The sequence below is a fragment of the Stegostoma tigrinum genome, chromosome 5 (genome assembly GCF_030684315.1).
Source record: "Stegostoma tigrinum isolate sSteTig4 chromosome 5, sSteTig4.hap1, whole genome shotgun sequence".
Taxonomy (NCBI): Eukaryota; Metazoa; Chordata; class Chondrichthyes; order Orectolobiformes; family Stegostomatidae; genus Stegostoma; species Stegostoma tigrinum.
The window spans coordinates 24,285,155-24,301,357 of NC_081358.1; the positions used below are offsets into that span (position 1 = coordinate 24,285,155).

Here is a 16,203-nt window from a genome sequence, read left to right on the forward strand (position 1 = left end):
TCAGGAGTTATTAAGGGCTTTCCTTCTTGCCTTTATGAGTTTTTCTCTGCCTACCAATTCCATGTTAAATGTATTATCTTTAAGAAATAATTGTAAAACCTCAGGGGTTTTTCCAGTTAATGGAAGGGAGGCTAAACCACATCAGATCCTGAAATGCAACATTAAACCCTTGCAATCAACAAAGCCACCTCAGTTCTGATTCCATCCAGTGCAGGCTATAATATTGTTATTGTGGATAATCTAATTTCACTGTGTAAGTTTTAGCTTATGGTTAAAGTGCCAAGAGAATATTACAGAATATATGAACTGATTCACCCAGTCCCTCTTATTTGATTAGCCATTTTGCAGCATAAGGTTTTTTTTAAGAGTATCAATACAAAATTAAAGGAAATTATTGCATAAAACTGACGTTTCTTGCAACATTTTGTAAAACGCTTAACTGCACAATCTGAGCAGATAAGGTTCTAATTTAATTGTGGATGAAACATGGCAAACGTCAATGAGAGTACTGCATGTTAATAATCTATACAGATCTCATTCTTAATCATGCCAAAATGAACAGCGATTAATAAGTTAACCTATTGTATTTACAACTATTGCTACAGCCTCAAATATTTTATTACGGTCATTGGCTAAACAATATCAGGACAAAAACAAAAGGTTATTGTATTAACCAAATTGCCTCTTTTGGCGTGTAAAACGAACATTCAATATTTAGTATTTAGTGCCATTCCATTGCGGAAAAATAATGTGCTCTTAACCCAGAGGAAAAGGCGGAAAACAAAACAAAAACGACCGGCACAAGATAGCGCTGTCGCTATATGCGTCCCTGTCTTCACATACATAATCCATATGTACGTGGCTCCATATAGATATGTATTTACAGCCGCTGTAAAACTCATTGAATGAGTATTGTAGAAATACAAAAAAAAGGTTGTTTTGCAGGTCAACTTGCTCGTTTAAGTCGCACTGTGGGTATTCTGTTTCTTTCATAGACCGTAGATTGAAAAACTGAAAGTATATATTTCTGATGGTGACTGTTTCAGCCGACTAAAGACCTTTCGCAACAAAAAAAAATTAAAGCAAATTCTCCGGGTGCTTGGAAATGAATAGTTTTCACGCGACCTTCCCAGCCCTATGTAATTTCTGTTCCTAACTGTTATTAAACCTGGGTTTCGTGTGGGATATTTTGCCAGTTGTGCGCACAGTTGCTGCTGGAGTGATGAAAGGGGAGAGAGTGCATTACATACCCAGCCTTTGCTCTGAGTTTAAACGATCGATCCCCGTGTCACTGTCGTGTCCCAATCGCAGAAGTCAGCCCAGAACGAAAAGGCAGGGCTTTTTACACAAGCTTCAATAATAATCAAAAAAAAAATACAGAACACCGCGGCATTGAGGAAAGGCCAGTTGCGGAGCGGATTTCGCTGCCTGGATCTCCGGAAAGATACTTAAGACATACAGGGATGAATCGGAATGGACAATGTGTGATACAAAATTGGGGGAACGAAGACTTTGCTCTCGGCTTTTGACAGTAGAGGCAGTTTCTGATTGTGGAAGCAGACAGACTCTCTCTCTCGCACACACACGCACACACACACATACAGAGACTGATCCAGGGACTACGGAAGCGTGTCTCCCTTTCAAGTTCATCACCGTCACCATGAAGTCTGATCACTCTTGAGAGCATCGCCCTACCATAAACTTTCAACCTGCTGCTGCTCCTGCCTTCCTGCCCGGGATAAGCTTTGGGCTTCAAGCCGGCCATGCTCTGTGTGTGTGTGTGTGTGTGTGTGTGTCTGTCTGTCAGTGTGAGACTAGCTGGCCCGTGCACCGCCAGGTAACCAAACCAAAACAGCAAAAAAAGGAGATCGAGAGCTGTTTCACAATTGGGAGTCGATCTTCTCGAAACAAAAACCCCCCAAAATTAACAGAAACGAGAATCATATCTTACTGAAGGTGAGGGGCGTACTAAAGGTCTTTGTTACATTATTTTTTTAAAAAAAACTTTTGCTACAAATCTTCTGCTTTTTTTTATTAAAATGCTAACTCCACGCTTATGATTGTAACTGCTTCTGCTGGAAAAGGCTACCGGCGGAAAGTGAACCGTTCAGCGCTGAAAGGATAACGAAGTGCGGGGTTCGAGCAGCGTCGCTAGCCTTTCTCTCTCTCTCTCTGTCTGTCTGTCTTTCTCTCTCTGACCAGAAACTCCTCCATCCGAGACATCCCCCCTCCAAAAAAAATGAACAAGTTGCGTCTGGAAGTAGTTTTGACTGGAAGGCGAGGGGATCTGATAGTCAGATCAGTCTCTGATGTGTAGCTACATGTCCGAGGAAAAGTCAAACGATTCTACTTGTATAAACACCAGGTACGCAAACGGAGAGAGAAAATAAAACAATCCTCATTCAATCGCATTTTTTAAAAAAAATCAAAAATGTTTTGGCGAGAAAGTCTGCACACAGTGCAAATCGTTAACACAGCCCGTTGTATTTCCAAGAAAACACTAGCATACCGGTTAGAAAAGTGCAACTTACTATTTTCCCTCGTAGCGGCTTCTTCTTTTTGTGTGTGTGTTATAAGGACATTAATTATTGTCACATCCACTGGCCCCCCCGATTGCTTGGGAAAAAAAAAGCACAAGGATCCCAGGCCAAGAGACAATGGGGAGGTGAAGCGGTTCTGGGGGCCCCGGCTGAGTGAGCTCTCTTGCCGGCGTGCGACCGCAAACGGAAAAGGGAAACTGGAAATGAAAATCCGATATATCTTTATTCTGCTAATTATTTTGCCCTGTAAAAAATGGCTGATTAAGTTGAGTGCGCATGTGTCTTCATTACCGATGCACGACGGGAAGGTGTAATTAGCGAGGTGATCAACATTCAAAAGATTGGACTTGACGCTTTGAAGTTGGGAACCACGGTGGCCGCTAATGGAGAAGGTCCCAGACCTGACCTAGTGCAGCTCCTGATAGATACCCAAGCCAGTCAGAGAGAGAGAGAGAGAGAGGGATGCGCACAAACACACACACACACACACACACACACACAGATACCCAGACAGAGAAACACACACGTACAGAGATATACACCACAGCTCCCGTATCACACACAAAGACACACAGACACACAAGGGTTTAGAACAACCCGCCTCCGATTTAACACTACCCACACACGGGCACAAACTCCACTGTAGCACCGAAAGCAATTCATTCGCTCACACACACACATTCCCACAAACTCGGCGGATTCACCAGAACGAAACAGAGAGAGAGAGAGAGAGAGACAGAGTCACATCATATACAAAGGTCTACGTCCGCACACTGACTCCGAACAGTGGGGTCAGTTTTTTTGTGTGGAAGTCCGTGTCCCTCCGAGTAAACCGCTGTATAAATGCAATCAGTAGCATTCTGGAAGTTGGGCGAAAAGTCATCAACTCGCGCAAAAATAATGACAGAAAAGCGAACCACTTCGCTTGAAAATGTTGACGGATATTTCAATAACGAAAAGGGAAAACTGATGATTTTTCGGGGGGGGGGGGTACTGTCAATAATTGGCGCCGCCGATCTTAAATAATACCGTTCGGTGTGTGTGCATTTTTTTATAATCAGGCAATTCAATTTAAAAAAACACAAGGCAAATAAACACAAAAGCCGAAATAAGGTTTAAAAAAAATCAAAATGCCAGCTCTGTGTTTTCCTCACTAATCGCTTCTTTTCAATGAAACACTACCTATATTGATTGCGCTGATATCTGATCTACTGATGTGACTTTGCAACACTAATCTATATAACAATTTCCCTTTATTTTAATGTTTGCGTCTATATGCCTGACTACTTAAACTGAAATAACGCGTGACTGTCGCGGGGGCTCATTTTCTCTCAGTTAGTTCTTAACAGTTAAAGCCTACCTTTTATTTTTTTGCTCTCCTCTGTCCCTCACCCTTAATAGTCGCTATCGAATAAGACACTAAGGATGTTAATCGTTATGAGGGAATCAGGAGATCACCACTTATCTGGGGAAAATCGAAGGCACTTTATTCAGAGCTGGGTTAGAGGATATGATAAGGCTGGGTGCGATAAAGTGGAAGTGTGATGACACATGTTTCTCCTGTCCATTTTCTCGCCCTCTAATCCTCCCTCTTTCTGTTCCATGTTGTTGTATGCTGAGAGAGGTCTCTACCGGGGTCTCCCTGTACGGTGGCCGCTAGTAGACCTCAATTCGCCTTCTTGATCTCTTCCCTTGTCTATCACATCGCCTCCCTCTGTGGGACTCTGCTCGCTCTATACCAACACATCAGCACCGCTTGAATGTTAGGGACCCGTGTTCCAGACTTCTCACCCGTGTTCCAACCTCACTCCCACCGCCCCCTCCCCCCGGGGGCTATTTGCCAAAGGCGCTGTGTTAACTCTTTCTTCACCCCCAACCCCGCTCCCCCCAAACAAAACTCTGGTTCGAAAGCCGATAACAATCCATTGCTGATCACCAGTGGCCAACATGCAAAATCACATTTTCATACACACTGGATAAAGCTAAGAATTTTCTACTGATACAAAGCGGTTTTCCATTTTCAACGATAAAAATATCTATTGATCGGTTTGAACTTCCAACAACAAACTTGTGTCGTCTTCCAGGTACGGTTCAATCTGCTGGACTTTGTCGATCAGATAAACACAAACATGCCACACAAGAACAAAACTTTCGCAATAATAAACACTTTGCTGAGCGCAATAATGGCTGTTCTTCAGTAAATATTTTACTTTCTAAATCCATTTAAATCTCAATCATTTTCACTGACTGAAAACGCGCTTCTTAAATTTCACAACATTATCGCTCACCGTCCTCGATTGAATCCTCCAATTCCGCTTGAAAAGAAGCATTCTTTTTAACAGCTTTTTTTTAAACCAAAAAAGTGTTTTACAGTACTTTTAGGATTCCATTTAGATACAAATTTTCACACGTTAAAAAGTAGTTCGTGCATTACCTGTTTTTCATCTCCAGCTCTATCAATCCTTTATTCTACAGATCTTTGTAATTTGATTTTAAGGATTTATTTTGTACACAATGTGGTAGATCTTTTTTTCTCTCTCTGTTGCAGGGAAATGTATACGATGAACACGCCTGGCGCCCTCTGGGGCTTAAAAGGTCATCACTTTGACAGCAGGCTGACCATCATCTCCTCCCGGGTTCGGCCCATTGTTTATAAACACAGAAATATATCCACCATTTCCTATCGCTTAACAACAGAAATTTCACTTTCTTTCCGGGATATATCATGCCGTCCGATACCAGACGCAAACCACAAATTGTTCAACTTTTGTTCGGAACACAGGCAAGAGCAGACAAATTTTAAGGAAAATAAGCATTTTGTTTTACCTCAGGAATGTTATCGATCACTTCTTTCTTGAACACACTCATTTAAACGTTTGCCAAAATAAAACCCCACGGATTTAAAAGGGATGTCATCCCGAAAGTATCCAGCGCAGCAGGCCCAGTGGAAAAATGTGATAAATAAATTCGAGTCTGAGCGCTGCCTCTCTCAATGCGGACATATCTGACTTTAATTTAATATTCCGCAATCATATTTTATAACGCAAATAATTCACGCCTATATTTCCAGCGCTTTTGCTTGGAACTCAAGGATTGCACTGAGCAGAGCGTAATTCACATCAAATCTAAATTAGTGCATGGATCATCCTACATTTATTATCACTTTACACCTCTGTTTACCGCTGTAAAACCCTTTTAAGCATTTTAAATACCTCACAAGCCAAGCTTTACATTTTCTGAGATCTCGAAAGAAAACAAATTAAATTCTCACACGACCAAATCGTTAAATAATTTATAATCGAGTAATATAGACTAGTTGTACCCTATGTAAAACACTACCGTTATCCCATTGATCTGCTCTTGAATCGATTCGATAAACGGAAATCTATCAAAACGCTTAAACGTGACATATCATTTACAATCAAACATTTCCTCCCACAACGAAAAAAAGGTTATTTCATGTGAAAAAGAAACATATTCTACTTGACTTAGTCTATTGATCATGGGAGTATAATTAACTTGTATTTATTATAAACTTCACAATTTCAGGATATATTTCCAACCTTGTTTTCAACAAATCCTACCCATTTTAATATTTAAAATCCCATTTTTTCAAGCATCTAATTTTGCAATTCTGTCACTTTAAATCCTTTGAAAATTAAACAAAATTAAATGACCAATTTCGCAATATATGCGAAAACAATACTTTCGTTTGTGTCCTTTTTTTGCAATATGACACACAAATGAATAGCAATCTGTTTTAAATATCGCACAGTTTAATTGGTGCAATGTTTTTTTTAAAGAAACGACTACCGCGACATGTTAGCACCTTGGATTCTATAGGGCTATAAACGGCCATTAAATATCTTTGAACAATGTTCTGTGATGAAATAGAGACACACCACAGATTTATATTTGCTGTTCAGGATCAGACTAATCCCTGCTTTCCCCACGTCTATGTTAGATCCACAACACTATTGTTTCAGATCTCCCATTTTTTTCTTTTTCAAAAAAAATCCACTAAATGGCGACTATCAAATTCTGACAATGTAAATTCGAACTGTTGCTGTACAATCGTTATTTTTATTTGTTAAAGAAAATCGATGAAATTGCCTCTAAAGTACTTAGTGAGGCGTGTTTGTACCGACTAGGGGAGAATACTAAATACAGTGGTTGGTCGATGAAAATTGAGTGGTTAGGAAATGTTTAAGTACACGCTCCTTAACGCTTGACTTGGTGACTGAAATTCTGCCGCTCTGATCTTTCTCACTCTCCCCTCTTCCTTTTCCTTACTCTTTTGTGTGCGCGCGTGTTTTTAACCAGCTGCTTCGGTTTTCGTCCACCTCTTCCCTCCCTTCAGCGTGAAACATTTTTCTGATCTCTCATTTTTCTCCCCTTTTCACGGACTTTCATCAATCCCAGTGGCTTTCCTTGCGCCTTTTGATGTTTCCGCGCTTCGTCTTTTCTTAAAAAAGATCTCCCTGTCACGCTCCCATCTCCTCGGTTAGCCCATAATTAGACCCTAATGCAACATTCCGTTCCATTACCACTCGCTCGTTTTTGTCTCCACTTTTCTCTGGCTTGGAGTAATTTTATTTATGTTCACTTTACTTCTGAATACTTAAAAAAAATCACTTTATTTCCCCCCATAATGTGTTCGCCCTCCTCTGTGCTGGTCTTCCGTTGATCTGTCATCTCCCTTTCACGTTTCCTCCAACTTTCTGTTCTCTTTTCTTTTTCTTTATCACCACTGCCCCACTTTCATTTTTGTCATTTGTTTCCTCTTTTCATTTCCCATCCTTGTCCATTCTCTTTCCTTCTATCCAGAATCTTTGGTTCACTCCCCTCTTTCATAATACTAAGACCCTACTCTCTCTCACGCACTGCTGTTTCCAGATGTAAATTCACCTTTCCCCTTCTGTTATGCCACTTCCCCAACAATTTTGCCTTTTGTTGAGTCTTCCCTTTTTCTTTCATATTCATATATTTTCATAGACTTTCTTCTGTTTTCTCACTTCCTTTCTTAGTACATCCTTCAGATTTTCTCTACTTAATAATTTAAAGATTCCTTTCTTACCTTTGCATTTTTTTTCAGACAGTCTCTAACTAAATGATCATAGCACACACCCCTGACATTTTCACATTTTCTGCGGTTCTCTTTCTTTCCATTTCCAATTTGTGTTTCTCCCCATCTATTTTCTCACCTTATATATCCATCTGTCTGATACTTGTGGTTTTTCCTAGTATTTATCATTATTCCAGTTTGCACTCCACTTATCATCTTTTCATTCAGCTTCTCATTTGCTTCCAGCTGAAATATTCCCCCAGTCGCTTACGGCTTATTTCCTCAATGTCGATCTGTATTCAGTTTCACTTGCAATATTTTCACCTAAATGCAAACTTACATTTTTCTTGATCACTGCCTTTTCTTTTTCTTCATTTTAAAATCATATATTTGAACATTAATTTACATTTTCCCTGCAGTGCATATTTTCCTTTCCCTGCATTTATCAGCCTTCTCTGCACTTCCACCAATAACTTTTTGCACTTGCGTTACTTTGTCTCTCTCCTAGGACACTCTCCAACCCTATATTATTCTCACTTGCCCCCACGCAAACTGACTGGAAGCTCATGGAGTTACTATTTTTTTAACCATGTCATCTCATCTTTTAGGCAAACCCTCACTGACTGATGCAGCACACAGGCCAGCAGCTGATGCCAAGATAGCCATCAAACAAAATTCCAAACAGTGAGCAAAGTGCCAATCTGCACAGCGAGAGCCAGCCATTGGTTGCTATTGCACAGCACACATGTAAACCCAAGTCAAGGCATTATTTCGTATTTAAGAAAAATAAAAAGAATATGCAACTGCATATTTAATTTCAACTTAGTTTTTCATACATAAAATATCACATTTATTTGTAAATCATAATTTTTCTACAATCTGTTTTGAAGTTGTTTTGCATAAACGAAATATTTTTAAAACCAGTGACTTTATACCCCAAAAGTAATTTCAAAAGACAAAAAAACTGCTATAATGCTGTTCATTTTTACGATCTAGACCTCACGAATCACTGCATTTGTGATAAGACGTTGCTCTCTCAACGTGTTGTTGAATTATTGGAGAACATTCAAAAAGATTTACCAGGATGTTGCCAGGGATGGAGGGTTTGAGATATAAAAATAGACTGGAAATATTGGGATTTTTAAAACTGGAGTGTAGGAGGATATTGAGGTTTATAAAATCATGAGAAGTAAAGATAATGCAAATAATAAAAGTCTTTTCCTTACTGGGGGAAGAGTTCAAAAGTAGGGGGCATTTTTATGGAGAGAGGAAGAAGATTTATAAAGCGCATGAAGGGCAATTTTTTTTACACAGAGTAGTTCATGTGAACAGCCGGAGGAAGTGGAGAATGCCGGTACAGTTACAACATTTAGAAGGCATTTGGATAAATTCATGAGTAGGAAAGGTTTGGAGGGATATGGGCTTAGCGCAGGCAGGTGGTATTAGTTTAGTTTGGGAACATGATTGGCTTGGACTGAGGGATCTTTTTCCATGTTGTATGACTCTATGACACTATATAGTCCCAGGAATTTGACTTATCCATAATGAAGAGTCACAATTTTTATTCATGTGTGACTGCAGAGGAACTTGGAGCAAACAGTTTCATGCACCTGTTGTCTTTGTTCTTCCAGCTAGTCGAAGGTCATTTGTTCAGAACTACTGTAAGAACATTGGTATGGGTTGGAGTAGATTCTTTAGAATATGCACATTATTGCCAAGGAGGATATGTGCAACACATTTAGACCAGTGGGTGAGACAAAATAAAGCAATTACTCTGTCCTGAATAGTGTTGAGCTATTTGAGTAGCTTCTGCTACACTGATCTGAGCATTGAGTTTAATCCACCAAAAACTAACTTACGTCTTGTAGATGGGGAATTAGAAAATAAATGACTATTCACAGCATCCTCAGCCTCTGACCTGCTCCAAAAGCATTTATTCAGCAGCTTTAGCTGAATTACTGGTCAATGGTTATCACTAGAATGCTGACCCTGATGATCATTCTGCCACTGATTGTCAGTGGTATGTGCTTAGCTCTTCCTTGTTTGATATAATTATTTTCTTGCCTTTCATAGATGTTACTTGCCACTTATGAGCCCAAATAGAATTGATTGAGCAAACAAAAAAGCCTTCTAAATTTTAACAAAAAGGAAAAAAAATTAAGTCTCCATCCAATTTCTGCAACCTCAAAAATCATTAATCATACACAAAAATTAAATGAAATATTATGATCTGGTGCTTTGATCATTTATTGTAGCACATGGAAACAAAATAAATAACAAGATAAACTTTCTCTACAAATACAAGTAACATGACAAACAATTTCCAATTATAAAATTGTTTAGATCAGCATATTAGATATTTTGCAGAGGGAAAGCAGAATTAATTTTTCGGTTCCAGTGATCCTACTTGAGAACCGCAATGGACTGACTCGCTCACTTTTGACTAGTTCTGAAGACGGGTCACTGGACCTAAAATATTAATTTTGATTTCTCTCCACAGATGCTGCTAGCATTTCTCAATTCTGATGTGGGCAATTGAGTGTTTGACAAGAATAGTCTGTTTGGCAGGTGTTACCAGGTATGATTGAGGGGGTAGTTGGGTGGATGGATGGATAGTTGGGTCAGGTTGGGGTGGGTAGTCAAGCGGCAGTCTAGGGGTACTCATCTGGTTTGGTCACATTGTTGGGGTGGTTATTGGTTTGGTGCATAGTCAGCATTTTTCAGCAATTTCTGTTTTCATTTCTGATTTCCAGCATCTGAAATTCTTCATTTTATTCAATACAATATTTGGCCTGGATCATCTGAGCTGTGGCAATAATCATCAGATTGCCACTGTGCTTGTAAATTTCCCTGAATTGACTATGTTCCATAATTCTTCCAGGACCTGCTGAACGCAGCTTTCCCAGAAATGTGCACCACAGCATCGCTTAGGAAATTCTAATGGTTTACAGTGTCTGGGGAAGACATATCCCTCACTCTTTATGGAGCTCATGACCCTATGACAATTGAAAAGCCCAGACTTTCAATGCAGGCGAAGGGATATCAGTGAATGAATGTCAGTAAATGGATCTTAGTGAATAGGTGACTGGATGAGTGAATCAGTTGAAGGGTGGGTGAGGCCGATAAGAGAGTAGGGTGAATAAGGTTGGTCAGATAGATGAGCTAAATGGGTTAGACAAGCAGGAGGCTGAAAGAACACAGCAAGCCAGAAGAAAAGAGAAGTTGACTTTTCGGGTGAAGAAGGAGTATACCCGAAACATTGACTGCTCCTTTCCTCCAGATGCTGCCAGGCTTGCTGTGTTCTTCCAACCTCCTGTTCGTCTATCTTGGATTCCAGTGTCTGCAGTAATTTTGTCTTGAGCTAAATGGGTTAGTGGGTAGGATGCATGAGATAGGAATGGTATGTAGGTTGATGAAGTGAGTTAGTGGATATCTGGAAGAGCTGGGGTCTAGTCACCTTAAAGGCATGGTAAAGTTTTGTGGAGGTGCATTTGGGTTATAGGAGGGCGAGGTAGGTCTAATTGATGTTAGTGCATTGATCAAGGGTTCAGTTTTGATGTGAACAATTAGGTGTTTGAAAAGAATAATCTGTTTGAGAGGTGTCGTCAGGTTTGTTTGAGGAGTTAGTTGGGTGGGTGGACAGTTAGTTGGGTCAGGTAGGGGTGGGTGGTCAGGCAGAAGTTACTCTGTTCTGGGAGTACTAATCAGTTTTGGTCCCATTGTTGGGGTGATAATTGGGTTGGTGCGTAGTCAGGTCATGTTGGGTCAGGCATCTAGGTGGTTGGGGGAGGGAGGTTAAGGCAGTGTCAGAGGATACCATGTTTGTGGGATAGTTAAGTGGTTGAAAGGCTAGTTGGATTAGGGTGGAGTCGGATTGTTGGGGAATAATTAGGGAGCCAGGGGTAATTGTTTCAGGTTGGAGGGGTGGCTTGGTCACATGGACAGTCTGGGTGTGAGGGGGCATGGCTATGGAGGAGTGGGGTGGGGTATAGAGTCAGGAATGGAAGGGCATGCAGGAATAGGAATATGCTTTTTGTGTCTAGCATTTCCTGTGTAGCTATTCAAATAAGCACTGTACTGTCGAGCTGTCTAAAGTCTATGACTCAGGGTACATATTAGGGAATATTTAGGAGACAGTGATCATTGTGTCGTAAGATTCAGGTTGATGGTGGAGAATGACATGCAACAGTACATAGTAAGAAAACTCGACTGATAGAGAGAAGGCTTCAATGGGCTAAGTAGGGGAGTTGATGGCCTCGTGGTATTATCGCTGGACTGCTAATCCAGAAACATTCTGGGGACCCATGTTCAAATCCCACCACAGCAGATATTAGAATCTAAATCCAATAAAATATCTGGAATTAAGAATCGAATGGGGACTGTGAATCTATTGTCAATTGTCGGGAAAAACCCACCTGGTTCACTAATGTCCTTTAGGGAAGGAAAGTGCCATCCTTACCTGGTCTGGCCTACATGTAACTCCAGGCCCACAGCAACATGGTTGACTCTGAACTGCCTTCTGGGCAATTAGGGATGAGCAATAAATGCTGCCTAGCCAGCAATGCCCTCACCCCATGAATGAATTTTTAAAAGTAACAAAGCTGAGCAAGATTGACTGGAATCACAGGTTGGCAGGAGGAACAGTAACTGAACAGAGCTACCAGCAAAGAGGAGATGGTTCAGATACAATCATAGTATATTTCCTCAAATGGGAAAGATAGAACAAACAAATCCAAACCTCCAAGGATGCAAGAAGAGTTAGAAATTAAGTTAAAGAGGGAAAAGCATGCTTATGACAGTATTAGGCAAAAAAATGAAATTGAGAACCAACAAGTATATTGAAGTTTCAAGAAGAGTTTAAAAAGCAAAGAGAAATTCTGAGAAAAGACTGTGAGCCAACATAGAGACATACCCCAAAGTCTTTTAGTGTCACATACACAGTAAAATGGTGCTGAAAGGAGGGAAGGAATTAAGGACCAAAATTGGGGATTAGCACCCAGAGGCAGGGATTATGGCTGAGATGTTAAATGAATACTTTGCATCTGTCTTTACCAAAGAAAGAGAGAGAGAGAGAGAGATGTTACCCAAGCCATGGTGATAGAGGATGGGATTCAGTCAATAGAAATTCGAAATTGATAGGGCGGACTTGTTGGATAGACTATTGGTACCTAAAGTTGACTGGAACCTGATAAGATGTATCCAAGAGTTTTGAAGGAATTATGAAGGAAATAGGAGTGACTCCAGCCATATCTTTCATAGAGTCATATAGCACTGAAACAGACCCTTCGGCCCAGTTAGCCCATGCTAGCCAGGCATCCTAAACTAAACTAGTCCCATTTGCCTGCTTTTGACCCATATTCTTCTAAATCCATCCTATTCATGTAACTGTCCCAATGTCTTTTAAATGGTGAAACTGTACCTGTGTCTGCCAATTCCTTTGGCAGCTTTCTCCATGTATATACCACTCTCCATGTGAAAAAAAATTGCCCCTCAATCCCCTTTTAAATATCTCCCCTTTCACCTTAAAGCTATGCCCTCTGGCTTAAAATTTCCCTACTCCCTAGAAAAGACATTTGTTATCCACCTTATCTTTGGCCCTCACGGTTTATAAACGTTACAAGGTTATCCCTTAATCTTCTACGTTCTAGGAAAAAAAACATCCCAGCCTGTCCAGAAACTCCTTATAACTCAAACAATGTAGTCCGGGTAACATCCTTGCAAATCCTTTCTTCACCCTTTCCAATTAAATCATATCCTTCCTATACCAGAGCATCTAGAACTGTACAGTCTTCCTTTGACTGAAGGGGTTTTCAGAGGACTGGGGAATTGCAAACATATGGCCTTCTTCAAAAAAGGTTGTAAGGCTAGCAATTACAGACCAGTACCTTCAGGAAGTTTCAAGAGATAATTATTTGGGAGAGAATTAGTAGTTACATGGATAAAGGTGAGTTGATTAGGAGGAATCAGCATGGATTTCTAAAGGGGAAATCATGTATAACTAACTTGCTGGAGATTTTTGAGAGATAACAGAAAAGTTCAATCAGGGTAATGGCGTTGATGTGGTATACATTGAATTTAAGACATTGTTTGATACAGTGCCACATAATTGACTTGTGAGCAAAGTTATAGGTTGTGGAATAACTGGATGAGTAGCAACATGCTATAAAATTGCCTGAGTGATATGACAGGTAGTGAGCAATAAGTAAATCATACAGTATTCTTGACATTATTAAGAGGGGTGTAGAGTACAAGAGCAAGGAGGAGATGTTGAACTTGTATAATACCTCAGCTGGAATACTGTGTGCAAAAGTGGGTGCCACATTATATGAAAAATGTGAATATGTTGGAAAGAGTGCAGAAGTGGTTTACAGGAATTTAGGAATAGTGCCAGATGACTGGAGGATAGCAAATGTGGTTCCCCTGTTCAAGAAGGAGAGTAGAGACAACCCTGGTAATTATAGACCAGTGAGCCTTACCTCAGTTGTTGGTAAAGTGCTGGAAAAGGTTATAAGGGATAGGAATTATAATAATCTAGAAAAGAATAAATTGATTAGGGATAGTCAGCACGGTTTTGTGAAGGGAAGGTCGTGCCTCACAAACCTTATTGAGTTCTTTGAGAAGGTGACCAAACAGGTAGATGAGAGTAAACTAGTTGATGTGGTGTATATGGATTTAAGCAAGGCGTTCGATAAGGTTCCCCACAATAGGCTATTGTACAAAATGCGGAGGAATGGAATTGTGGGAGATATAGCAGTTTGGATCGGAAATTGTCTTGCTGAAAGAAGACAGAGGGTGGTAGTTGATGGGAAAAGTTCATCCTGGAAACCAGTTACTAGTGGTGTACTGCAAGGGTCAGTGTTGGGTCCACTGCTGTTTGTCATTTTTATAAATGACCTGGATGGGGGCGTAGAAGGATGGGTTAGTAAATTTGCAGACGACACTAAGGTCGGTGGAGTTGTAGATAGTGACGAAGGATGCTGTAGGTTGCAGAGAGACGTAGATAAGCTGCAGAGCTGGGCTGAAAGGTGGCAAATGGAGTTTAATGCAGACAAGTGTGAGGTGATGCACTTTGGTAGGAGTAACCAGAAGGCAAAGTACAGGGCTAATGGTAAGATACTTAGCAGTGTAGATGAGCAGAGAGATCTCGGTGTCCATGTACACAGATCCTTGAAAGTTGCCACCTAGGTTGACAGGGCTGTTAAGAAGGCATACAGTGTTTTATCTTTTATTAATAGAGGGATCGAATTCCGGAATCAAGAGGTTATGGTGAAGCTGTACAAAACTCTGGTGCGGCCGCACTTGGAGTATTGTATACAGTTCTGGTCACCGCATTATAAGAAGGATGTGGAAGCTTTGGAAAGCGTGCAGAGGAGATTTACTAGGATGTTGCCTGGTATGGAGGGAAGGTCTTACGAGGAAAGGCTGTGGGACTTGAGGCTGTTTTCATTAGAGTCAAGAAGGTTGAGAGGTGACTTAATTGAAACATATAAAATAATCAGAGGGTTAGATAGGGTAGATAGGGAGATCCTTTTTCCAAGGATGGTGACGGCGAGCACGAGGGAGCATAGCTTTAAATTGAGGGGTGAAAGATATAGGGCAGATGTCAGAGGTAGTTTCTTTACTCAGAGAGTAGTAAAGGAATGGAACGCTTTGCCTGCAACGGTAGTAGATTCGCCAACTTTAGGTACACTTAAGTCATCATTGGACAAGCATATGGACGTCCATGGAATAGTGTAGGTTAGATGGGCTTCATATCGGTATGACAGGTCGGCACAACATCAAGGGCCGATCGGCCTGTACTGTGCTGTAATGTTCTATGTTCTATGTTCTAAGAATAGTTCCAGGGATGAGGAACTTCAGTTATGAGAACACTGTTCTCCCTGGAGAGAAGGCTAAGACGAGATCTGATAGAAGCTTTCCAAATCATGAGCAGGATGTAGAGAATAGATAGGGAGAAACTGGCCTTGTTTGTAAAAGGAACAACTTAGACATTTAGCTCCTGTACTATCCTTATGCCTTTCCATCATGATTTTGAAACTTGTAGAGTTAAGGTCAGTATCATCAAAACGCTCACCTGTTGAAACTTTGACCATTTGACCAGCCTCATTCCCCAGGATTAGGTCTAGCATTCTCCCATCACTAGTTAGACTATCTACATACTGACACAAAAAGCTTTCCTGGATGCACTTTAAAAATTCCACCCCATCTAATCGTTTCACACTAAGGTAACCCCACTTAAAGTCAGAAAACCTCCTTCAACTATAACTCTATTTCTCTCACACCCTTCTGTGACTTGTTTATGTATCTACTCCTCAATTTCCACTCTGACTGTTGGGAGACCTGTAGTGTAATCAAGCAAGGCAACTCCCCTTTTTTATTTCTAAACTCTATGCGGATAGCCTCATTTGAAGACCCATCCTAGGAGATCCTCTCTTATTGCTGCAATGATGGTTTTCTTTATCAATATTGCAATGCCCTCGGCTCTCTAACTTTCATCCATATCATGACTGAAACTCCTATACCTGGGAATGTTGAGCTGGCAGTCCAGAGAACGCACTTAAGCTGTCTGGTAGTCACCATAGACACTGAAAGTATGCC

The 16,203-nt window shown here is 40.6% G+C and overlaps 1 protein-coding gene across 5 annotated transcripts in view; it reads right to left on the reverse strand.

The window, feature by feature from the left end:
* zfhx4 (zinc finger homeobox 4) overlaps positions 1-16,203 on the reverse strand; it is a 353,237-nt gene that overhangs the window by 255,724 nt on the left and 81,310 nt on the right. For 2 of the 5 annotated variants that reach the window (XM_048529163.2, XM_048529160.2), the window contains exon 1: positions 2,532-2,774. The exons of 1 other annotated variant lie outside the window; for it this stretch is intronic. The gene's annotated coding sequence lies outside the window, so the exon portion shown is untranslated. Of the gene's footprint in view, positions 1-1,250; positions 1,744-2,531; positions 2,775-4,974; positions 5,023-16,203 lie in introns of those variants that run through there. 2 more of the 5 variants (XM_048529162.2, XM_048529161.2) reach the window with 2 other exon arrangements.